The following is a 25153-nucleotide window of genomic DNA, read 5'->3' on the forward strand; positions in this document are numbered from 1 at the left end:
ACGTTCTAAAAGTCATAAAAGTTTTGGATCCTCTTCAACATTGATCCAGCCTCAGAGGACAAGAGAAAAGTCATTTCAGTGTTCTGGATGTGACAATGGAGGCAAAACATATCACTGTAGAGAAGTCATATCAGTGTTCTAATTGTGGCACAGCTTTTACATCGAAGTCAAACCTTATCAGACACCAGAGGAATCACACTGGAGAGAAGCCATATCAGTGTTCTGAATGTGATAAAGCTTTTGCAAAGAAGTCATATCTTATTGCACACCAGATTGTTCACACTGGAGAGAAGCCATATCAGTGTTCTGAATGTGGCAAAGCTTTTACAGAGAAGTCACCTCCAACACTGGACATTTATTTCCTTTCAGTGACACCAACAACACAGGACATTTCTTTCCTTCCAGTGACACCACCAACACAGGACATTTCTTTCTGCTGATTGTCTTTTTGTGGAAACCAATCATTCCCATCCAGGACTCTCTGGGTTTTCTCTATGGAAGAAACAAATACAGAGAGAGGTTGGCTGAGAGAGAAGTCCGCTTCTTTCAGTGTTTAGTCCCCGGTCACATGGCGTGTCACTCGGCATGCCATTTCCATGCTATGCTTCTTGCAGATCACAAGTCGCCCCCTACTGCCCACAATGACGGGTCATATCGGGGGGTGTGACTTGGTGGGAGTCACAGCGATTTCTAAAGTCGTCCCTGCACTACTATTAGTGGGATTGGCATAGACATCGGTGTCACTCCTGAAATCGGCATTTCCCCCGACTTGGAAATCGTACGACTTCACTGTAAGCTGGATGTGACCGGGGGGTTAGAGGACAAAACCGGGAACTCCGCAAATGAGGCGTCCCACCATGATTAGTGACACCATCTTTCCTTCTCTTTCCCTCTCAATTCAATGAGCTTTATTGGCAGGAACAAATGACATTGTAGCATTGCCAAAGCAGTTTGTATGGTAAGAGGGGAAATATAAAGGCGGAGGGGTCCATGGGAAGGATTATGAAGTCCTCAGTGTTTCAATGCGGCCCATTCACAAAGTGCAGTGCGATTGGCCCATGAGCAGGAGGAAACTGACTGTGGGGAGTCATGAGAAACATACAATTCCTGGTGTGACCGGAGCCTGACCAGGAGAGTAATGGGAGATATGATCAAATACAATCTCATTACCTCCTCTGCTCACACTTCCAGCAACGTCTCCTCTATAATTCCTCCCACATGGAGCTTCCTGCCTGTGATATCTTCTACTTTGTTATAAAACATATCCCATAAAATCAGATTTCTTCATACATGTAGTACAACGTGTATTCTGCTCCGTGTCTTTGGTAGAAGCATAGCTGAATCCGTGGATATTGATTGGTCTGTGTGAAGTTATGACGTCTACAAACTATGGGATATAGAATGGAATTTATGCAGCTTTTACGTCGCTGTTACTTTCTGACTGCCGATCACATTTCTTGAGGCAGTAAAATGCCCGGACCTTACAAACATCCCCAAATGTCCCCTTTATGGGAAGGGATACATCCCAAGGTATGTGCTGAGAGGCATGTTGTGTCCATGGAACATTTACAGTTTTTGCCATAAGTTATTGGAAAATGAAAAACAAAATCTATTTACACCAAGTTGTCATTTAATGAGCTATTTCTGGCACACGCCATGGGGAGATGTGGAATTACACCCCAAAACACATTCTGCTACTTCTCCCCAGTATGAGGACACCACAAGTGACAGACTTTCTGGCAGCCTTGCCACATACAGGTCCCAAAATCCAATGACCACCTTAAGGAGGCTTAGGCAACCATCTTAGGGTGCCAGGATAGGGGGGGTGGTAAAATATGAACCTGCAGCCACTTGCTGGGGATTTGGATATTTAACAATGCTGCAGACGTGTTTTTTTACAACACTCCCCACCGCTATACAGCTGGGAGTGTGTGGACTTTAGTAAATCCAAATGTTGGCTGTCATGTGGAAGTGATACAAGTGGCTGTGAAGCCGCCTATCATTCCCACACCCACCACTGAGATGTGTCCCTCCCCCTGACACCATGTGGGACAGCAGAGCCCGGTGCTGTCATGGTGGGTGTCACTGGGAAGGAAAGAGGGAGCTCAGCGCACCTCCTATACACAGACCAGGACGTGACATGCACATTGGGGTGCCTACATAGGAACACAGTGACCCCCACACACGTTACATATCAGCGCACACGCCGGAGGGAGAGCAATGATTGGAGCACCAGTGCTCCTGTGTAACTCTATACTGATGACCTGGAGGGGCTATTAAAGCGTTCCAAGTGCACACAGTGTTACGGCTTGACATGTTGGAAATCCCATTTCCTCGGCACAACCTCATCTTTTATATTTCACCAGAAAATAGGTCATGAATTGCATTTATGTGCTCAGAAATAAACGTTACTATATTGTTCCTGAAATGTTGCCTTTCATAAACTGTTGTGCTAATATCATGTAACATAGAAAATGACAACTCCCAACATTGTATTATATAGGGTGTCTGCTATCAAAGAATATATCAGATTTGGGGTTTAGTGATCTTCAGGAATAAAATGATTTTTAAAAGTTGTGAACAAGAAATAAAAAAATGTCCCCAGGACTCCATGGACCCCTTCATTCCACGCCGTCTCCAGGAACCGGGAAACCACTGAGAAGCCAAGTGTACCCCGACTTCCTGTCAGGAATGGACTTGCCAGTGGTGGTGGGACTCACCTGCCTTGTAGGCTGCAGTACCAGGGCTGGCCAGCGGGTGCTCTCAGCAACCACTCCTGCAATGAGCCATTACCTGAGGCTGATTACAGCAGGTGTATTTAAGGAATGGCCAGGCCTGTGATCAGGGCCTTGGTGTATGTTTCCCATGGGCCCCTGTACCTGCATCCTGTCTACTTTCTGCCTGATCCAGATTCTGCTTCGATCCCTGATTCTGAATGAACTCCACCTGTCCTGACTTTGGCTATACCTAACTACTCTTCCGCCTGCTCCTTGTGCCCTGCCTGCCCGTTTGCTACCAACCCGGCCCGCACATCTACGCTTAGTATTGTTTCTATTGTTATTTGTTGGAGGTTTGGGTTGGTTTTGTTTGCACTATGTCAGGGGAGTATTGGGAGAAATTGAGGCTTTCCCTTACAGATATGGGGGAGGGGCAACATCACCTAAAGTACAGCTATGGGTGGAATTGAAGGGAAGCCATTTTAGGGCGCTCCTTACACACAAGAAGCAATGTATCTGGAAGGACTAGGAATCCATTGGACCAATGGGGATGAAATGTTACTGGCCTGTGATTGGCTCTCCTATTGTTAATGAAGTGAGACTCCCCTTATTGGTGTCATTAATGAAAGAAACCATGTGAAATGTTTCCTCCAAATCCAAAAAGTTGACCCCCTTGGGTAGGTACCCATCCTAATATTCCTGATAGGAGTTTGTAGTCCCTGCTACTACAGGAAACATGCGGGCGATCATTTACACCTTTTACAGCAGGACAGTAAATATCATCCACATTAGACTCACTTGCTCCTCTAACAACATGAAGCATCAGGCCCTGACCTCTACAACCTTGGCAGACTGACCAGACCCGGAATCTCAAATGACACAGTCGTGCGCTGGAGTGAATATGGCGTAAAACCAAATCCCACCAAGCGTTCACCTGTTATAAATCTGCCTTCCTAACATACACTTCTTCCTTTTATGCTGCCAAACAAGCCTACTTTGACACTCCCATCAATACCTTCTCTTCAAGTCCTCACCGGCTCTTCTCTACCTTTAACTCCCTATTTTCTCCACCCCCACCTAGTGCCTCACTCACTGCCCACGAGATTGAAAACCACTTCCAAAACAAGATTGACACAATTCTTAGGGACATCGCCACTACACAGACACCCACCCCACTTAGCATTCCTCATACCATACCTCCCTCAACACTCTTCTCCTTTGACCTCGCTACCACTGAAGAGGTCTTCAAGGTCTTCTCAGAAGCCTGTTTCACTACCTGCCCCCTGGATCCTGTCCCCTCAAAACTACTACTACTACTCATTGTAATGCACCATTTTCCCTGGTATCTCCTTTCCATCTCTTTAATGTCTTGGTGGACTCGTTCACCTTGTTCCTCACTCACAGCTCCCAAATTTTCAGGAAAGTAGTCAAGGTGGGACTGGAGGAAATGCACTTTCAAACTCATCAAGCAACCTAAAGCTTGAAATGCTTTCAGCATTTGTCTGACAATCTTTTTGTAGTGAGGATCTTTGGTATTGCCTAAAAATTTCTGTACGACTTCTTTAAATGCAATCCACCCTTCTTTGTGAGGATCCGTCATGGTATTGACAAACTCTTGATCAACTCTAAGCCTTCTAATGTCTGGTCCGACGAACACACCTTCCTTCAATTTTACCCGACAGGCCTGGAAAGTTGGTGACCATTTGAATTTGAAGCATTCTCCGTCTCTTGGAAGTGATTTTACAAATTGCTTCATCAAACCCAATTTTATGTGGAGAGGTGGTAGAAGAACTTTATGGGAAGGTACCAAAGTTACCCTCGGCTGTCACCTCTTCTTGGTCCAGTGATTTTGTCTGTCTCGACTGTCCCATAGACACAGAAAACAAGGGTATTTGGTATCCCACCCACTGGATTCTTCAGGAAAGATTGACCCCTTCTACCATTAGAAGCACAGACTCAGGGCTGAGGCTTACCCTCAGTAGTCAGACATGTCACTCAGAGCAGCACATGTATTCACCCCCTTTGCAGGGAGGGAGGGGCAGAGATTGTTTACCTGCAAATAACAACAAAGGGCCAGAAGAGAACTAGGGAAATGAGGAAATAGAATTTGTTTCCCTAAAACTTGCTTAGCTTATGTATATATTGCTGACCATCAGATTTACAGTGCTATATTTTTTTTTACGTAATTCGGACAACCCCTTTAATGTTTTTTTGGCATTTTATACCTTAAATGCACTTATGTGAATTAATTAATAGTAATTTGGACTTTAAATATGGTTAAAAACCCATAATATAAAAAAAAAAAACCCAATTTTTTTTTTTTATAAATTTGAAGACAATTTTGCATTTTGTGGCAAATCATGACGTCTAGGAGTTTTTTCAATATTTTATTTGTTTTCAGCACACCAAAATACATGGAAATTAGCTGAAAATAATCAAACAGCTTTTTAGTCGCAGACCTGAGTTATAAGTAAGACACACAACAAGTAAAGCCCAACTTCAGCTAACGCTTCTACAGCAGTTACAGCAACAGGTTCTCTATAAGGTCCAACCCCCCATATGAATGACAACTGACAGTTGTGAGCACCCCCAGCAGTGTTATAGGATTTGCCCCAACCCCTCCAACTGCCATTTTTCCCAAAAGACTTGGATTTTCTACAGGAAGTAGACAAAAAATATCTACTGGGAGGGACAACAAAAAATAAAACAATAGGAGACTCGGAAAAACAAAGCCTGCTCTGCTAATGACAGATTTCATTATTAACGTCATTACTGATTTTGCCCATAGTTACACTTTGGTGCCAACGTTGTAATATTTCCAGGGAGAAGAAGTTTTCTTTACAAACTTTCCACCAAAAAGAGATGTGTGCACTCAGAGTGATTATTGTGAACCCCAATCAGAGGAATGTCAGTCCCCCGGAAGAAGTGGTAGGAATATGACCGCACACTCAGCACTTTGTAAGTTCAGATCTCTGGCAGTTGTATTGTGTGATTAGTCTATGGAGAGGAGTAATAGCTGGAAAGAGAAAACATGGAACAAGGATTTCTGATCTTCACCTGATGGAATCCCATTTGGCAGAACCACATGGAACACAAGTGGCCAGCTGGGCTTACGTTTTACTGCTGAATACATCCCCTAAATCAGCAGTAACTCAGTATTGGAAGGCCTGCATCAGCTTGGGATGTTGTTTTCTCACTGAACAGAGACTTCTTTCTAGCTGGTGTCACAGCCGCAGACCTGCCTGAAAGGTTGTCACCCATGAGATGATATCCTACAACCTCACAAACACCCCCTTTCCTCTCTATGATCACAATCTCATCACCTTCACACTTCACTTTCATCCACACTAGACTCATTTGTTCCTCTAACATGAAGCATCAGGTCCCGATCATTACAACCTTGGCAGACTGACAACACCAGAGATCTTAAACGACATAGTCGTGTGCTGGAGCGAATGTGGCGTAAAACCAAATCTCACCAAGCATTCACCCGATATAAATCTGCTTTCTTAACATACAATTCCTCCCTCCATGCTACCAGACAAGCCTACTTTGTCACTCTCATCAATAGCTTGTCATCCAGTCCTTGTCGTCTCTTCTCTACTTCTAACTCTCAACTTTCTCCACCTCCACCCAGTACCTCACTCAGTGCTCACGAGATTGCAAATCACTTCAAAAACAAGATTCATGTAATTCGTAGGGGCATCTCCACTGCACAGACATCCATCCCACTTAGCATACCTTATACTAAACCTCCCTCAACACTTTCCTCTTTTGACCTTGCTACTACCAAAGAGGTCAACTAAGGTTTCTCAGAAGCCCGTCTCACTACCTGCCCCCTGGATCCTGTCCCCTCACAACTACTACAGTCACCTTCTTCTTCCATCCTATGCTCCCTCACTCACATCTTCAATCTTTCCCTCTCTACTGGTGCCTTCCCCTCCCCTCTAAAGCATGCGCACATCACTCCCATACTTAAAAAGCCCTCCCTGGACCCCACCAACCTGAACAACTTAAGACCCATCTCCCTGCTGCCATTTACCTCTAAACTATTAGAACTCTTAGTCTACAATCGCCTGAGCTCCCATCTCACTGACAACAACCTTCTCGACCCTTTACAGTCTGGCATTCCCTCACTACACTCCACTGAAACTACCCTACTAAAACTCACTAATGATCTACTAACTGCTAAAACCAATGGCCACTACTCCATACTCATCCCAACCAATGGCCACTACTCCATACTCATCCCAACCAATGGCCACTACTCCATACTCATCCCAACCAATGGCCACTACTCCATACTCATCCCAGCCAATGGCCACTACTCCATACTCATCCCAACCAATGGCCACTACTCCGTACTCATCCCAACCAATGGCCACTACTCCATACTCATCCCAACCAATGGCCACTACTGCATACTCATCCAAAACAATGGCCACTACTCCGTACTCATCCCAACCAATGGCCACTACTCCGTACTCATCCCAACCAACTGCAGAAACCTTCACAACTTGAACCCTTCTCCTTTCCACTCTGCAACTGACCAACTCTATGACAGAATCTCTCCCCTGTCCTGCCCTGACCTGGCCACTGCTGTCTACAACAGTTCACTTTCATTCACATTAGACTCACTTGCTCCTCTAACACGAAGCATCCGGCCCCGACCATTACAACCTTGGCAGACTGACAACACCAGAGATCTTAAACGACATAGTCGTGCGCTGGAGCGAATGTGGTGTAAAACCAAATCTCACCAAGCATTCACCCGATATAAATCTGCTTTCTTAACGTACAATTCCTCCCTCCATGCTGCCAGACAAGCCTACTTTGTCACTCTCATCAATAGCTTGTCATCCAGTCCTCGTCGTCTCTTCTCTACTTCTAACTCTCAACTTTCTCCACCTCCACCCAGTACCTCACTCACTGCTCACGAGATTAAAAAATCATTTAAAAAACAAGATTGATGCAATTCGTAGGGGCATTGCCACTGCACAGACATCCATACTGTGTTGCCTTCACAGGCTAATTGAATTAAAGTTACTTATATGGGACATGTAGTGTACCACGGCCATCTAGTGGCAAACATGTATGGCAGTTCTCCTCTGGATATGTAAGCTCTCAGACAGGAAGTGACTCTTGGTTTATGAAGTTCGTCAGCCATTTTAGACTTCTATTAACTGTGGATGCAGTGTGCTTGCTTCTCTCCCAAGGGGCTTGAGACATCATCACCTGTAAGTGCCTTTCTGCTGTGTCATCTGTCATTTATGTTACACTAGTTATTCTATGTATACTGATATGCTGTCATTGTATTGTGTTTCAGTTTCACCTATAAAATAAAGTTGGATTCTTTGGTAGACAACACAAGCAGTGGGCTTCTGTTTGCTGGAGATTCTGACAAGGGTTTAGCTGTCCATTTAGAGCCACACATTGTCAGTGTTTTGAGAACGGAACACATACCACTTAGCATAACTTATACTAAACCTCCTTCCACACTTTCCTCTTCTGACCTTCCTACTACCGAAGAGGTCACTAAGGTTTCTCAGAAGCCTGTCTCACTACCTGCCCCCTGGATCCTGTCCCCTCACAACTACTACGGTCACCCTCTTCTTCCATTCTATGCTCCCTCACTCACATCTTCAATCTCTCCCTCTCTACTGGGCCCTTCCCCTCCCCTCTAAAGCATGCGCACATCACTCCCATACTTAAAAAGCTCTCGCTGGACACCACCAACCTGAACAACTTAAGACCCATCTCCCTGCTCTTGTTTACTTTTAAACTCTTAGAACGCTTAGTCTACAATCACCTGAGCTCCTAACTCACCAACAAAAACCTTCTTGACCCTTTACAGTCTGGCTTTTGCTCACTACACTCCACTGAAACTGCCCTATTAAAACCCACTAATAATATAACTGCTAAAACCAATGGCCACTACTCTGTACTCATTCCAACCAATGGCCGCTACTCCATACTAATCCCAACCAATGGCCACTACTCCATACTAATCCCAACCAATGGCCACTACTCCGTACTAATCCCAACCAATGGCCACTACTCCATACTCATCCCAACCAATGGCCACTACTCCATACTCATCCCAACCAATGGCCACTACTCCATACTCTTACTACTTGACCTCTCTGCAGCTTTTGATATGGTTGACCAACCCCTCCTCCTCAAAAAACTCCACTCAGTTGGCCTCCAAGACTCTGCTCTCTCCTGGTTCTCCTACCTATTGCAGAGCTTGTTCATCGTTAACTATAACTCTGCCTCCTCCTCTCCACTCCCTTTTTCCATAGGGGTACCTCAAGGTTTCGTCCTTGGACCCCTACTCTTCTACATCTACACCTCCTCTCCCTTCTGCCATGGTTTTAAGTACCATCTCTATGCTGATGACACACACATCTATCTTTCTACTCCTCACCTCTTCAGTCTCCTCTCGCATTACTAACTTACTAAGCGACATATCGGAATGGATGTCCCTCCACTTCCTCAAACTCAATCTTTCCAAAACTGAGCTCTTAGTATTCCCCCCAGCCTGTGCCCCCTCCCCGACTTCTCCATCAAGATCAATAACACAATCATCAGTCCCTCCCCTCATGCCAGGGTACTAGGTGTAATCCTAGACTCCCATCTGTCCTTTCAGTCCCAAATCCAATCACTGTCCAAATCTTGTAGACTTCACCTCCACAATATCTCCAAGATACGTCCGTTCTTAACCTCGGAAACCACTAAGGAACTTATTTACTCCCTTGTTATATCCCTTCTTGACTATTGTAACTCCCTCCTCATTGGCCGACCTCATCGCAGGCTATCCCCGCTCCAGTCTATCATGAACGCTGCTGCCAGACTCATCCACCTTACTAACTATTCTGTATCAGCCACCCCTCTCTGCCAATCCCTCCACTCAGTGTCCTCCACCCCTCTCTGCCAATCCCTCCACTGGCCTCCACTCAGTGTCCTCCACCCCTCTCTGCCAATCCCTCCACTGCCTTCCCATTGCCCAACGGATAAAATTCAAAAACATTAACAATAACATATAAAGCCATTTATAACTCTGCCCCAAATTACATCACCGATCTTGTCTCCAAATATCACCCAAAACGTACTCTCAGCTCCTCTCACAACCTATTGCTCTCTAGCTCCCTTGTCTCCTCTCATGCTTGTCTCCAGAGCTTCCCCCATCCTCTGGAACTCTCTACCCAAATTTATCAGACTATTGCCTACTCTGCTCACTTTTAGGCGATCTGTGAAAACCTCTCTTCAGGGAAGCCTATCCTGCCCTCAGCTAATAATGGAATCTTCTACTCTTCCTACCAGTCCATCCCCCACAGTTACTACCTTTTGTACCACTAGCCCCTCCTTCCTAGAATGTAAGCTCCAAAGAGCAGGGCCCTCCTATCCCTCTTGTATTGTTGCTGTATTGTCTCCCGTTATATTGTAAACCGCTGAGCAAACTGTTGGCGCCATAAATCCTGTATAATAATATTAATGAGAGATGAAATGTGGAAAGGAGGCATTGAATGGGAGAGGAGATGGAACATGTATTGGGAGGAGTGGACAAGGTGGGCTTAGCTGGAGACCTCAAGCCTGGCTGATGATGTATTACTAGTCGGAAGAACCTGTAATGGGCTCTCCCAATGAGGCTTCAGAGACTTGGTAAGATGACAATAGACCCCATCCTAGTCTCTGGTACTGAGGCAGTGCTGGTCATGTATTACCTCAGGATCCAGAAATGAAGAAAATGCTTGGAAACACAACTCAGTTGGTGAATCATGAAAATGCATTACATGTTCAGTCAAAGCTCCATAAAAAAGATAAAGATGAGAATCATGAGGGAAGCTGTTCAGTTATTGATGCTTATCTTAAAAACAATTGTCAAAAGGTAAAATATTCAAATCCCTTCTAGTTGTGTATTGATGGACATAAGCACTAAACTCAGTTCATCCAATCATTACATTCCAGTTTGTTTAAGTTTGTTTCTTTAAAAGTAACATTTTATCTTTTCCCTTCTTCTCTAGCTTGTGGGATGACATTGGGGATGTGAAACAAACTTGTGACACCTGAAACTGCTTTAATATCCCTTTTCTTCCAAAATTTAATCTATGCAGAAATGTATGAATCCTCCGATGATCGATTAGACCGACATTAACTGTAAAAGTTTTGTCACATTGAGAGCATTAAAATTACTTCTCTCCAGTGTGAATCATCTGGTGTCTGATAAGATCTGACTTCTGTGTAAAAGCTTTATCACATTCAGAACACTGATATGACTTCTCTCCAGTGTGAATCATCTGGTGTGTGATAAGATGTGACTTCACTGTAAAAGTTTTATCACATTCAGAACACTGATATGGCTTCTCTCCAGTGTGAATCCTCTGGTGTTTGATAAGATATGACTTATGTATAAAAGCTTTGCCACATTCAGAACACTGATGTGGCTTCTCTCCAGTGTGAACCCTCTGGTGTGTGATAAGATTTGTCTTCACAGTAAAAGCTTTATCACATTCAGAACACTGATATGACTTCTCTCCAGTGTGAATCCTCTGGTGTCTGAAAAAATTTGACTTCTTTATAAAAGCTTTATCACATTCAGAACACTGATATGACTTCTCTCCCTTGTGAACATTCTGGTGACTGATATATTTTCTCTCCATTGTAAAATCTCCAAATAAGAAGTAGTTTGAAATGACTTTTCTTATGTATACTTGGGTTGGACTTTATTGTAAAGCCATTGTCACTTCCAGAACATTGAAATTACTTTTCTCCTGCTGGATCAATGTGGAAGAGGATCCAAACCATGACTTTTAGAACACAGATATGACTTGTATCCCGTGTGAATCCTCCAGTGAGCTGCAATAAAGACTTTCAGTCAATTAAGACAACCATATGTCTTGTTTTCCATGTGACTCAGCCATATTTATGAAGACCAACATGACCCAAAACTTGGTTCATCAATCTACCTGTTCAAAAAAAAAAAGAAAAAAGAATTCTATATAAAGGGCTACATAAAGTTGCTTTCTATTTTTAATGTTCATTACTAAATATATCTTATGAATAGAAAGAATATGTACAGCATTATCTACAGTATTTTTTTTAATCAAATAGATTTTATTAAGAAAGTTTCTAAGTGCGCACAGTATTCCCAACATTCAGCCCAGACAATGGAGTCATACATTCTCACGTATAGGCAGTTGTGGCACTGTTACAGATCATACAGAACAATAACTTGCTTTGTCTATGGTGTCACTTTTACCTTTTATAAACAAATGAACAGAGAAAAGAAGAAACAGCCTAGAACAATTCAGCTGTACACGGCAAGTAACTCCCCCCAGTACATACAGTTGTGTTCAAAATAATAGCAGTGTGTTGAAAAAAGTGACTAAAGCTGAAAATCCTTCTAATCCTTTTATTTCCATCCACACAAATGCATTGGGAACACGACACATTCTATTCCAAATCACAACATGAAGAAAATACATCAAATTTGTGTTGTTCCTCTAAAAAAATGGAAGAAAAGTGAATATTAGACGGTTCAAAAAAATTGCAGTGTTTGTATTCTTCTTTACAAACTCCAACATTCACTATATAAACTGAGAAATGTTTGAAGATTTTGCTTTCCTTTGAATGACTTCATGAATATTTGGTTGTAGTCGCACTGTTTCTGAGAACTGCTGTACATCTGTGTTGCATGGAGTCCCCCAACTTCTGGCCCCTGTGATCAGGTATTCCAGCCCAGGATGATTGGACCACATTCCACAGTTCTTCTCTATTTCTTGGTTTTGCCTCAGAAACGGCATTTTTGATGTCACCCCACAAGTTTTCTATTGGATGAAGATCCGGGGATTGGGCTGGCCACTCCATAACGTCCATCTTGTTGGTCTGGAACCAAGATATTGCACGTTTACTGGTGTGTTTGGGGTCGTTGTCTTGTTGGAACACCCATTTCAAGGGCATTTCCTCTTCAGCATAAGGCAGCATGACCTCTTCAAGTATTCTGATGTATTCAAACTGATCCATGATCCCTGGTATGCGATAAATAGCCCCAACACCGTAGTATGAGAAACATCCCCATATCATGATGCTTGCACCACCATGACCACCACCTTCACGGTCTTCACAGTGTACTGTGGCTTGAATTCAGTGTTTGGGGGTCGTCTGACAAACTGTCTCCGCCCACTAGACCCAAAAAGAACAATCTTACTTTCATCAGTCCACAAAATGTTGCGCCATTTCTCTTTAGGCCGGTCAATGTGCTCTTTGGCAGATTGTAACCTCTTCAGCACGTCTTTTCTCCAACAGTGGGACTTTGCGGGGACTTCTTGCAGATAGCTTGGCTTCACATCGGCGTCTTCTAATTGTAACAGTCCTCACAGGGAACGTCACACCTTCTTTCATCTTCCTGGAGCTGATTGTTGGCTGAGTCCGCGCCATTTTGGCTATTCTTCTATCCATTCCAATGGTAGTTTTTTGCTTTCTTCCACGTCTTTCAGGTTTTGGTTGCCATTTTAAAGCATTTGCAATAATTTTAGCTGAGCAGCCGATCATTTTCTGCACTTCTTTATATGTTTTCCCTTCTCCAATCAACTTTTTAATTAAGGTACGCCGTTCTTCTGAACAATGTCTGGAACAACCCATTTTCCTCAGAATTTCAGAGAGAAATGCACTGTAACCAGCATGTCCAACATTTGCTGCCTTCCTTCCTTAAATAAGGGCAATAATTGCCACCTGTTTCTCAAAGAATGAATGACCTCACTAATAGAACTCCACACTGCTATTATTTTGAACACGCCCCTTTCAATGAGTGATTCAATGACACAGAATCAGCAGCATGCATGTCATGACTGTTGGGTCTGTTGGATTTCTATGACTCTACTACACCTGCTAGGAAATTATTTGCCATGTAGAAATATCATTTCTACCAAAAACAGTGATTGATCCGGTTAGTGATGTCTGACTGCTATTATTTTGAACACAACTGTACATAGATAGCGGACACCATTCAATGAGGCCTGTGTCTACAGGATCATTCCCCAAGTATCAGTCTTCAATGTAGTCACCATTCAGTAGGATACAACTGGCCGTTCTCCTTCTATGGGGCTAAAAGAGCTAAGATTTTAAAAGCCTATGAAGAACTAACTAAGAGAGAGCAAGGAGTATCCAGCCAGTTCTGCTAGAGAGACATACATTTCTTGGGGGAATAACAATGTTGATACGTTCGTTTTTTCACATGTTGATGTGGAGATCACCTGCTCAATTCACTGGTGTCTGCTGGGAGTTTGAGATGATAGCCAAGATCGGGATATTTTTTATGGTCAAGCAGCCTCACTATTGCTATATGACTTGTAATAGGAGGAGGTGTAAATAATTCCTCCTCTATTGAGACCAAGAGGCACACCCGAGGAATATTGAACACCAACATTACAATACTGGTCATATCGTTCCACTTTTTGAATAATTTTGGACATCTCCAAAATGTGTATCAAATCCCCGACAACACCACTACAATTGGGGTCATAAGGGGAAATCCCTCTTGTCCTAGCTGAACAATTGAGCTGGAGTCCTGAAAGCTCTATGCAAAAGAAATGACTGAGTTTCTGTGAAGAGGACAGAGAGATGAGAGGTATGGAGGTCACAATCACCTCCCACCACTCTCTATTATTTTCTCTGTTTCCCATTTCTTTCTATAAGTCTTCGGCAAGAGTCAAAAGACTGGAATAAATATATGAGAGATCATGCCTTTCCCACTGGTGCCATCTGAAGCCCATTAACAAGTGTGAGAGTGATGTGAAATCTGTATCTGATGGAAGTAACAATCAATGGATGGGATCTAATGTGTCTACTAAGTCCCACCTGGTAAGATGTTGAAGTTGGGCAGCTATAATATAAAGTCTAACATTTGGTATTGCTAGGCCTCCTTGGTCTTCACCATACTGTAGAGTAGTGAGTTTGATTCTAGCTGACGGCTTCTTCTAAATGAGCTCCCCAAACTGGAAGCCACTTACAGAAGTGGGAGCGGGTACCTGTCAATTTTGGTTACCCCCCCAAAAAGGTGCCAGTTGGGTCCTTAACCACTTGCCGACCAGGCACTTATACCCCCTTCCTTACCAGGCCAATTTTCAGCGTTGCCACACTAAATGACAATTGCGCGGTCATGCAACATTGTACTCGTGTGAAATTTTTATCATTTTTGTCACACAAATAGAGCTTTCTTTTGGTGGTATTTACTCCCCATTGGCTGTTTTATTTTTAGCGCTATAAACAAAAAAATAGCAAAACATTTGAAAAAAAAAGTTCTTTGTTTCTATTATAAAATATTGCAAATTGAAGGTAATTTTTCTCCTTCACTGATGTGCGTTGATGAGGCGGCACTGATGGGCACTGATAGGCAGCACTGATGGGCACTGATAGGCAGCACTGATTACACGGATTAGAGACTAACCGTTTTTATATTTCACGTATGCACTTTGAAACGCCAACTTGGGACGTTTATCACATCTATACTCCACCATACGCCTCAGTGCGTGTATTTATTTATGTCACTATAATTGATATGGAGATCATAGTTGGTCACTTTTATATTATCCATTGTATCTACATACATTTCATTCATGATATTTATGATTTTACATTTTTTTCATACCTTTAGCGCTGCATGTGTTTTATTTATTATTGATTAGAGGGTTTTGAGGTTCTTACCTTTCATGCCAGCTGCTCCATTTCTATGTTTATCCAGCGCTCATTTTATCTTATTGGATGAGGCAGCACTGATGAGCTGGCACTGTTAGGCAGCACTGATGAGCTGGCACTGTTAGGCGGCACTGATGATGGGTACTGATAGTCACTGATAGGCAGCACTGCTGGGCACTGACTGGTGACACTGCTGGGCAAAGGTGGGTGGCACTGATGGGCACTTGTGGGTGGAACTGGTGGGTGGCACTGATGGGCACCGATCCTCAGGGCACTGATGATCCCTCCTCTGACAACTGCCGGCAGTACTTTCCTCATGCTCTGACAGCGTGAGGAAAGTGCAGTCTAGAACCGGCAATTGCATTTCTCGATGACCAGCGTGTCATAGAACACAACAATCATGGAGATCGCCAGGTGTGCGCCCCCAGGGGCATGCAGGAGAGCGCATTCTGGGAGGACGTCATATGACAGCCTCCCAGAACTGGCCTGCCGCAGTGCAGTCGTCATTTGGCTACCTGCGGTCGGCAACTAGTTGAAGCAGGACTTCCCCTTTTGGGTGGAGCTCTGCTTTAACATCAGCAAGAGATAACAGTGCTATAGTATCAAGAGAGGAGTGAATGTAGAGACTGAAACATGTTATATACTCTATAATATCATTTCTGGTACTCTCACAGTGGGAGTATAGATTTAGTACTTCAACCTGTATGCAGATATCAGTGGCAGACGAGTGGGTGACCTGTCCGCCTCACTGAAAATTCAAACTGATAGTGTAGGTTCCCCAATTGGGAAAACCCCCATAAGGGATAAAGAGCTAATGAGAGGAAAGGTGAAAAGGAAGAGAGCAATGGAGAGATAAGAGCAAGAGTAGTGAAGAAAGGGGTACAGATAAGGGGGGAGGAGAGGAGGTCCCCAGGGGGGAGGGTGTGTGCCTGTATAGAGCAGCAACTGAGTAGTGGGTTACCTAATGGACTCAGGACTACAAAGAGAGTAAGGTTTCATCAGAGTTTGAGGGTAGGAAATGGTCAACCCATAGTTGCCATAGTTGTTCATTTTTATGCACTCTGTCTAATAGGACGGCTTCTACTTTGACATGTATCGTGGCTCGAGTGACACTATTCTTAGTTTCAGTGGTATTGAGGTGGGGGGATTTCCAGGCCTTCGCTATGGTTTGCTAAGCCGTGGTGGTGACCTACAGGAGTAGTTTGAATTGCCAGTGTGTCACTTCTTGGGCATTATGCAAGTAAAGGAATGGACGCTGGTCAACCGACCAAGTCCAGTGTTGAGGAATGGCCTCAGCTGCCATTCTAGCCACGCCCTCTGATGCATTTCACCCCGCCCACTAGGGCTTGGTCACACTGCATCCATCCCGTTACTTGTATTGGCTGACACTGGAATCGCTCTGACTCATGCTCCCCTCTTCTCACTTGCCGGTGGGGTGATCCCTTTCCTTCTATCCATAGCTTGGAGACACACCATAAGTTATACTTCTTGGGGCTTGTTATTAAATGAGGCAGTGGCCGGATGGATATATATATACTGTAACTTCTTCATAAAGAACTGTAGGCATATGGAATATTTTGCACCAATACGTTAGAACAACCGGGCAGGTCCACCAAATGTGGATACCTGCTTCAGAGCAGTCACATAAACAAGTCAGGGATTAGGGATGGATTTAGCGATCCGGGCAGGGACCAGGTACCAGTGCATGAGAGTGCTGTGGTTAGTCTCCATAGCAACTATATTTTGGGAGGAGGATTTTGCAGCAGACCATATGTCTGCCCAATCGCTTTCAAATGAAGATTTAAATCCCATTACCACTTGGATGTATATGGTAAGGAAGTGTAAGGTGGTGGAGCTGGTAACTGTGCATATAAGGTGGAAATCAAAAGTCTGGCATGGGGGTCACATTTACATATGTGTCCAAACCTAGTCATGTCTGGGAGAGAGGTGTTCATGTGTAAGTGGGAGCAATAAAAGTGTTTGATCTGAAGATATCTACAAATTTCAGAGGTAGAGATTTTGTTGGAGTCACATAGGGTTTGGAAGGGTATAAAGGAGTCTGGTGTTGAACTAGACTAGCTCTAGGACAAGCATGAAAAGAAGATGGAGGCATCCATGCCGGATAAAAGCCTGGATTGAGGAGGTATGCCATGAGTGGGTTATGGGGTGACTGTAAGGTGTATCAGAACTTTAGACTGTCCCAGATAGATGGGTAGTGTTGAGTAATTGGGTGTTGGAGTGAGCGACGATCTCTTGGGTGTAGCCATAGTAAATTTGCAACTGATGAGGGGATACAATCTACTGACTCTATAGTGACCCATAGGAGGGGGTCACTTTTACTGCATGATATTTAGGGAGTTGAGCAAGATGTGCAGCTTGGAAATATTTAGCAAAGTTAGGAAGCCCCAGACCACTCTAAGTTTCGGTAAGATACGGATGGACTGGGGTAGATGCAGTTTAACAGTGCCCCATACATAAGTGGTGGCATGACACTGTAATATGCAGAGGAAACAGGAAGGTATATTGTGATGGAGGGTAGGCAGGACAGAACACGCAAGGCAGATGGCAAACACACAAAGCTTTATTATTACAAATGGCAGTCACTCAATGGGGGATTGCAAGGGGGTGGCAGTGCCCAGTATGGGAAATAGCAAGAAGAGGACCAAAAATAATTGTAGTCCAGCCCCAGGGGCAAAGTTAAAATCTCTACAGCAGTTTGTAATCCAAACAGGGAGGTGGAGAGGGAGTACAAGAACAGTTCAGGGAAAACAGGGGGGCATTCACTCACAGATCAGACAGGGGTGCCCGGGTCCACAGGGGAGCAAGGCAGTATGACATCAAGTACTTGCCCTGAAACCGGAGTATGCGTGGCATAGTCCATGGTAATAATCCCCCCGAGTCCTAGATGCCTGCAGAAGGCAGCTGGTGTAGTTCTCCCCCTATCCTTGGGGCTTGCAGAGTGGCAGCTTGTGGAGGTCTCCCCCTTCTCTGGGGCTTGCGGTGGGCAGCTGGCATAATTCTCCCCCTTAGCTTTGGGGTGTGCAGAGCGGCAGCTCCCCTTATCCGTTGGGGGGGTGTATGCAGAGTGGACACAAGAGTCCCGTCTTATCTGGGATCCCTCGGTGGCTTGGCAGTGAAATGGATGACCGGGAAGAGCCTGTCATCGGTCTCTTAAACCGATGCAGGACGCTTCTTGGTCGTCCTGGCAATGGCGGGCGGGCCGTGGGCAGTGAGCCTCGTTGCTCGGCAAAGAGGCACGCCCCCCTGGACACGGAGCGCAGCCTTTGTCCGGTGGCATCCGCAAGAGCGGGAACTCCCTGTGCATGCAGTGCAGATGTCGGGACCGTGCGGCATCATTCTGACACCGCGGTCCAGAACCTCTCCGCAGACAGGTGTGAACCTCACTATCTTTTCCCCTAATGCCTCGCAGGATGGGGAGAAGATAGTGGCGGAGGTGAGAGGAGCCACACCTCTTGTCCTGCGTGGTTCGGCTTCAAAAAGCCGCGTCAGGACGAGAGGCAGCAAGGGGGGAAGGTCATCCTGACAGGGGGGAAACAACTACTGAAATGGGAGCTGAGCTTTATTAATTAAATTACAATGTGCTAAGGGAATTGGGGGAAACTGGCTAATGAAATTGGGACTGGAATGCACTTTATTTGAGGGGCTGAAATGTACTATATTTGGGAGGGAAATATAACAGATTTGGGCACCCTGGCAGCACCTATATTGTGACATTTTACAGTTGCAAGAAAAAGTATGTGAACCCCTTGGGAATACGTGGAGTTTTGCATGAATTGGGCATAAAATGTGCTCTGAACGTCATCTAAATCACAACAATAGAAGAACACAGTCTGCTGAACATAATACTACACAAACATTAGATGTTGCCATGGTTTGATTGCACATAACATGTAAACATTCACAGTGCAGGGAGGAAAAAGTATGTGTACCTTTGGACTTAATAACTGGTTGACCCTCCTTTGGCAGCAATAACCTCAACCAAACGTTTCCTGTAGTTGCAGATCAGACCTGCACAACGATCTGGAGTCATTTTGGACCTTTTCCTACTCTCTGGGAATGTCCTCTTGTTATGGGCTGTACATTCCAGAACCTCCTCAAGACCTGGACCAAAAAGATTATCGCCAATAAAGGGTAAGGCACAAAGGTGCAGTTTGAATGCTGAGTTCCCTGCCCAGGTTTTTAACCAAAATGCCCTTTTAGCTGAATTCACTAGGGCAGAGGTTCAAGCCGCTAGCTTAACTGACTTGGCCGAGGCATCCACAAGGAAACCAACTGCTTTAAACAGCAAAGGAAATTATTTCAGGATTTGCTGCCTGGAGGTCCCTGCAGAGAGAAGTGATTGTGTAAGCCAGCATTCCAGATATCTGGTGACACCAGTAGCCGAGAAAGCTGGCCTAAAGCTGATGGAAGTGGAATTCCAGGCCCTGCGGAGTAAGACTTCATCCCTCTTATCCATAGGGTCTTTCAGAGCCCCCATATCTTCAAATGTTAAGTCTGTCCTTTTAGAGACTTTACATAAGGGGGTGTCTAATTTCTGAACCTTGTTCCATTGCTGGGACCTGTTATCCTCAAATGGAAACCTTCTATTAAGATTACTTGAGAAAAAGGGTTTCCTCTCAGGGCTTTCCCATTCCTGCTTAATGGTATCAGCCAGGGAACTATGGACTGGAAAGACACTAGTCTTTCTAGCATACAAACCTTGATACATGAGGTCATGCTTAGATAGGCAAACGTCCTCCTCCTTGATCTCTAAGGTTTCGTAGATAGCTTTAAGGGGGTTGTCCACATCTTCCAGGGGCAATTTGTTCCTGGAACCTCTGGAGGAGCAAACATCACCGTCCTCCTCTTATGAGCCTGAATCTACCCGGGACCTAGGATCCTCCTCCGGGTCCTGCTCCCCTTTTAACGCATTTGCTACCTCCAAACCCACCGATTGGGTCCAAGGATCCAGTGGTGGCTGCATTTTTCCAATAGGGATCTAAAGGATTGAAATGTAGACAACATGTCATCCTTAATGGAGGTGAGCACTTTATGGCACGCTGTAAATGACTTATCCTTAATTAGGCTAGCCACACAATTGCAGCATAAGGGTTTTTCCCAAGTTGAACCCAATTTAGCTGCACAAACTGCACACTTCTTCTTGGGGGTCTGACTCTGCACCTTGTCATGGACTTTAACCTACAATAAGCAAGAAAAAAAACAGTACAGAAAATAATCAGCCCAGGGCCCCTCATACAAAACCACTGTGCTGGGGGAGCAAGAAAAGGAAGTGTGCCCACCAGGGTCAACAAGAGGGATCAGAGTCCCCAAGCTTACCTTAGAGGAGCCAGTGCCTGAATGACCAGGATATGCCTGAGAAGTGTCAGTGCCTTCCATCAATCCCTCTTGTGGTGGCGCCACAGGCTCTGCTGGGTCTGTACACCAGACTGGCTGCCTAACCAGATGCTAGTGCTGCTATGGAGACTGGAACCACGAGTCTCAGGCGCCCGTTGACGACATCACCGCAGCAGGAACTTCTGGTACCTGGACAGCACCCAGAAGTTGCAGCTACTCGCACGCCAGATTGGCAGTCACTCTGCCCCACTGTGCATCGGATGCTGAAGCCCCCCCCGCACGGGAAGGAGAATGACAGGCATCAAATGTCCTGGATCCCCCAGGACACACCCGATGGTCATCATCCACTGAGGCATGGAAAAATATCAGGAGCGCAGCCCCACTTCCCCTGAAGGGATCACATCGGGCAGGAGGAAGTAAGACAGACCAGGAGCCACCAGCAACCTCTAGGGCCCAGAGCTTCGACAATCAGTTCCTTGATGACTGCACCCATCCTTGCAGAGGAAACACTAAAAACTCAGGAGGGAGGCCTGGTGGTCCGCCTTTTATAGTACTGTGCTTACGTGTTTCCTGTCCGAGAGGGAGGAGCTCTGTCTCAGGAAGGATGTCCTGGAGGACGTTTGGAGAAATGAACATTAGAATGTCTGAGAGACAAAAGCCAGAAATAGATCAGTGGCTGCATGCACGCCTCATTGTTAGGCTGCAGGTAGAGAGGCAGAGATGAGGCAGGATTTATCATGAAATACAAATTAAAGTGTATTATTTTCAAAACAGCCAAGAATATTTCACAAGGTCTGAAAAGTATGTAAGTCATCGAGTTATTCCCCAATTTAAGAAGAAGAGCATAACTGCAGGTAGTAAATGTAAGAGAGGAGTTGCAGATGATACGATGGTGAGTAGTATGTACAGGAGAGGAGTGTGGGCGGTATGACAGTGATGGGTATGTACAGGAGAGGAGTATGGAGGTATGACAGTGATCGGTATGTACAGGAAAGGAGTACGGAGGTATGACAGTGATCGGTATGTACAGGAGAGGAGTACGGAGGTAAGACAGTGATGGGTATGTACAGGAGAGGAGTACGGAGGTATGACAGTGATGGGTATGTACAGGAGAGGAGTACGGAGGTATGACAGTGATGGGTATGTACAGGAGAGGAGTGTGGGGGGTATGACAGTGATGGGTACGTACAGGAGAGGAGTACGGAGGTATGACAGTGATGGGTACGTACAGGAGAGGAGTACGGAGGTATGACAGTGATGGGTATGTACAGGAGAGGAGTACGGAGGTATGACAGTGATGGGTATGTACAGGAGAGGAGTACGGAGGTATGACAGTGATGGGTACGTACAGGAGAGGAGTACGGAGGTATGACAGTGATGGGTACGTACAGGAGAGGAGTACGGAGGTATGACAGTGATGGGTACGTACAGGAGAGGAGTACGGAGGTATGACAGTGATGGGTACGTACAGGAGAGGAGTACGGAGGTATGACAGTGATCGGTACGTACAGGAGAGGAGTACGGAGGTATGACAGTGATGGGTGTGTACAGGAGAGGAGTACGGAGGTATGACAGTGATGGGTGTGTACAGGAGAGGAGTACGGAGGTATGACAGTGATCGGTATGTACAGGAGAGGAGTACGGAGGTATGACAGTGATGGGTATGTACAGGAGAGGAGTGTGGCGGTATGACAGTGATGGGTACATACAGGAGAGGAGTACGGAGGTATGACAGTGATGGGTATGTACAGGAGAGGAGTACGGAGGTATGACAGTGATGGGTATGTACAAGAGAGGAGTACGGAGGTATGACAGTGATGGGTATGTACAGGAGAGGAGTACGGAGGTATGACAGTGATGGGTATGTACAGGAGAGGAGTACGGAGGTATGACCGTTCCCAGGGAGGAGTATCTCAGGAAGGGTCTATACTCCACCATAACTCTGGTTCTCGGAGTGTCAGGTCCCAGCGGGTTCTCCTGGTGTCTCTCCTGTTATTCTGTCTCGGACACATCAGAGGAACATGGTGGGAGATTGGCCTGAATGTCCTTCCTAGGAGGGAATACCGGAGCCATTCTGAGGCCCATTTAATGGCCGGCAATGAGGAGGAAACCAACACTGAGAAGTACATGCTGAGATATATACAGCACAGGGCAGCACAGTGGCTGAGTGGTTAGCACTTCCTCCTGGCAGTACTCGGGTTGTTGGTTCAAATCCCAACCATGGCACCACCTGCCTGGAGTTTGCATGTTCTCCCTGTGCCTTTTCTCCAAGTACTATAGTTTCCTCCCACACCACAAAGACATGCTGGGAGGTGAATTGTCTCCTATGTTGTCCCTAGTATGTGTATGTATGAATGTGAGTTAGGGCCCCTAGATTGTACGCTCCTCTGGGGCGGGGACTGATGGGAATGTACAATATAGATGTAAACTGACGGCGCTATATAAGTACCTGGAATAAATAATAATAATACACCCAGATCATCGATGACGAGGAGGAAGGTTCGGTCACAGATGATTGGTCCGTCTATAGCAGGGACAGGAGCCGGGACCAGGAATAGGAGATCCACCTGACTTACCCGTGTGCTCTGACATGGAGAAGATCCCATGCTGGCCCTATGGTGGCCGTGTGTTCAGGATGGAGACCGATTCTGTTGGACCTTCTTGAAGCTGATCTAAAATGGCTGAGAGGAAGAAAGTGTTCTCAGGACAGGAAGTGACACAGACAGGAAGTGACACCAGACAGGAAGTGACTGCAGACAGATTTATACAGAGGGTGCAGTATGGAGAGCAGACACTAGATGGTGATGGTACAAAAAAAGCTGAATAGAATAAAACAACAGGGAAAAAACCTGAAAAGCAAAAGATGATGGCGGCTCGTAATCTTCTCATTTAACAGCTTGACGTCATTGTCCCACTCTACATGTTACATCACATCACGTGACTTCCTCAGGAGTTGGCCATCGGACGTACAGCTGCCTATATATACCATTATAAACCCAAATAGACTAATCGGGCGCCATTATGTTGTAGCTTGTCTGTCCTTTATTTGGTGGCCATTTTCCCTTGGTCTAATTTCATTTATATCTCATTTATCACATTACAGTGCAGTGGATTAGATCTCCCTCCTACATTTTCTTGTAGACCACCTGTACCTCCTTTGGTGGCAATTTTTTCCTGGTCTATTATCAATGAAACACAGTTATCACATTACAGTGCAGTGGGTTAGATCTCCCTCCTCCATTTTGTTGTAGCCTGCCTGTTCCTCCTCCAGCGGCCATTTTCCCTTAGTCTGATATGGAAGCTGAGGATCTGCCCCCCTTGATGTATCTGCGCATGTGCCAGTTTCAGGCATAAGCAGACGATCAGCGATCTCGCTCTGAGAAAGTGTTAACTCCTTTCATGCTGGATTGCAATTACAGGAGTCACATCCCTCGGATCACTGCTGCTGACGATCCCGATATTACAGGAGTCACATCCCTCGGATCACTGCTGCTGACGATCCCGATATTACAGGAGTCACATCCCTCGGATCACTGCTGCTGACGATCCCGATATTACAGGAGTCACATCCCTCGGATCACTGCTGCTGACGATCCCGATATTACAGGAGTCACATCCCTCGGATCACTGCTGCTGACGATCCTGATATTACAGGAGTCACATCCCTCGGATCACTGCTGCTGACGATCCCGATGTTACAGGAGTCACATCCCTCGGATCACTGCTGCTGGCGATCCCGATGTTACAGGGTTCGCATCCCTCGGATCACTGCTGCTGACGATCCTGATATTACAGGAGTCACATCCCTCGGATCACTGCTGCTGATGATCCCGATGTTACAGGAGTCACATCCCTCGGATCACTGCTGCTGACGATCCCGATGTTACAGGAGTCACATCCCTCGGATCACTGCTGCTGGCGATCCCAATATTACAGGAGTCACATCCCTCGGATCACTGCTGCTGACAATCCCGATATTACAGGAGTCACGTCCCTCGGATCACTGCTGCTGACGAACCCGATATTACAGGAGTCACATCCCTCGGATCACTGCTGCTGACGATCCCGATATTACAGGAGTCACATCCCTCGGATCACTGCTGCTGACGATCCCGATATTACAGGAATCACATCCCTCGGATCACTGCTGCTGACGATCCTGATATTACAGGAGTCACATCCCTCGGATCACTGCTGCTGACGATCCCGATATTACAGGAGTCACATCCCTCGGATCACTGCTGCTGACGATCCTGATGTCGCCAAGCTGCTTGGGGGGTGACATGGCAAGTACAGTCACATGTGGGGGGATCAGTGATATTGGGGGGCCATAACATGTTTTGGTGGTGCAGTTACACGTGGGTGCCAGTCACATGGGGGTGGGGATT

The 25153-nt window shown here is 45.5% G+C and overlaps 1 protein-coding gene and 1 long non-coding RNA gene across 2 annotated transcripts in view; one reads left to right on the plus strand and one right to left on the minus strand.

Annotated features, from left to right (window-relative positions):
* The window catches only part of LOC149470476 (uncharacterized), a 491741-nt gene that overhangs the window by 288529 nt on the left and 178059 nt on the right, over positions 1-25153 (plus strand). The window lies entirely within an intron of this gene.
* Positions 10485-24280, minus strand: LOC149470478 (uncharacterized). Its single transcript, XR_016308634.1, has 2 exons — positions 23342-24280; positions 10485-11683 (listed from the first exon to the last, which is right to left on the minus strand). It is a non-coding gene; the product is annotated as an uncharacterized LOC149470478 (long non-coding RNA).

This window comes from Staurois parvus, unplaced genomic scaffold (assembly GCF_062004578.1).
Source record: "Staurois parvus isolate SC_StPar_1 unplaced genomic scaffold, SC_StPar_1.0 ptg000042l, whole genome shotgun sequence".
NCBI lineage: Eukaryota > Metazoa > Chordata > Amphibia > Anura > Ranidae > Staurois > Staurois parvus.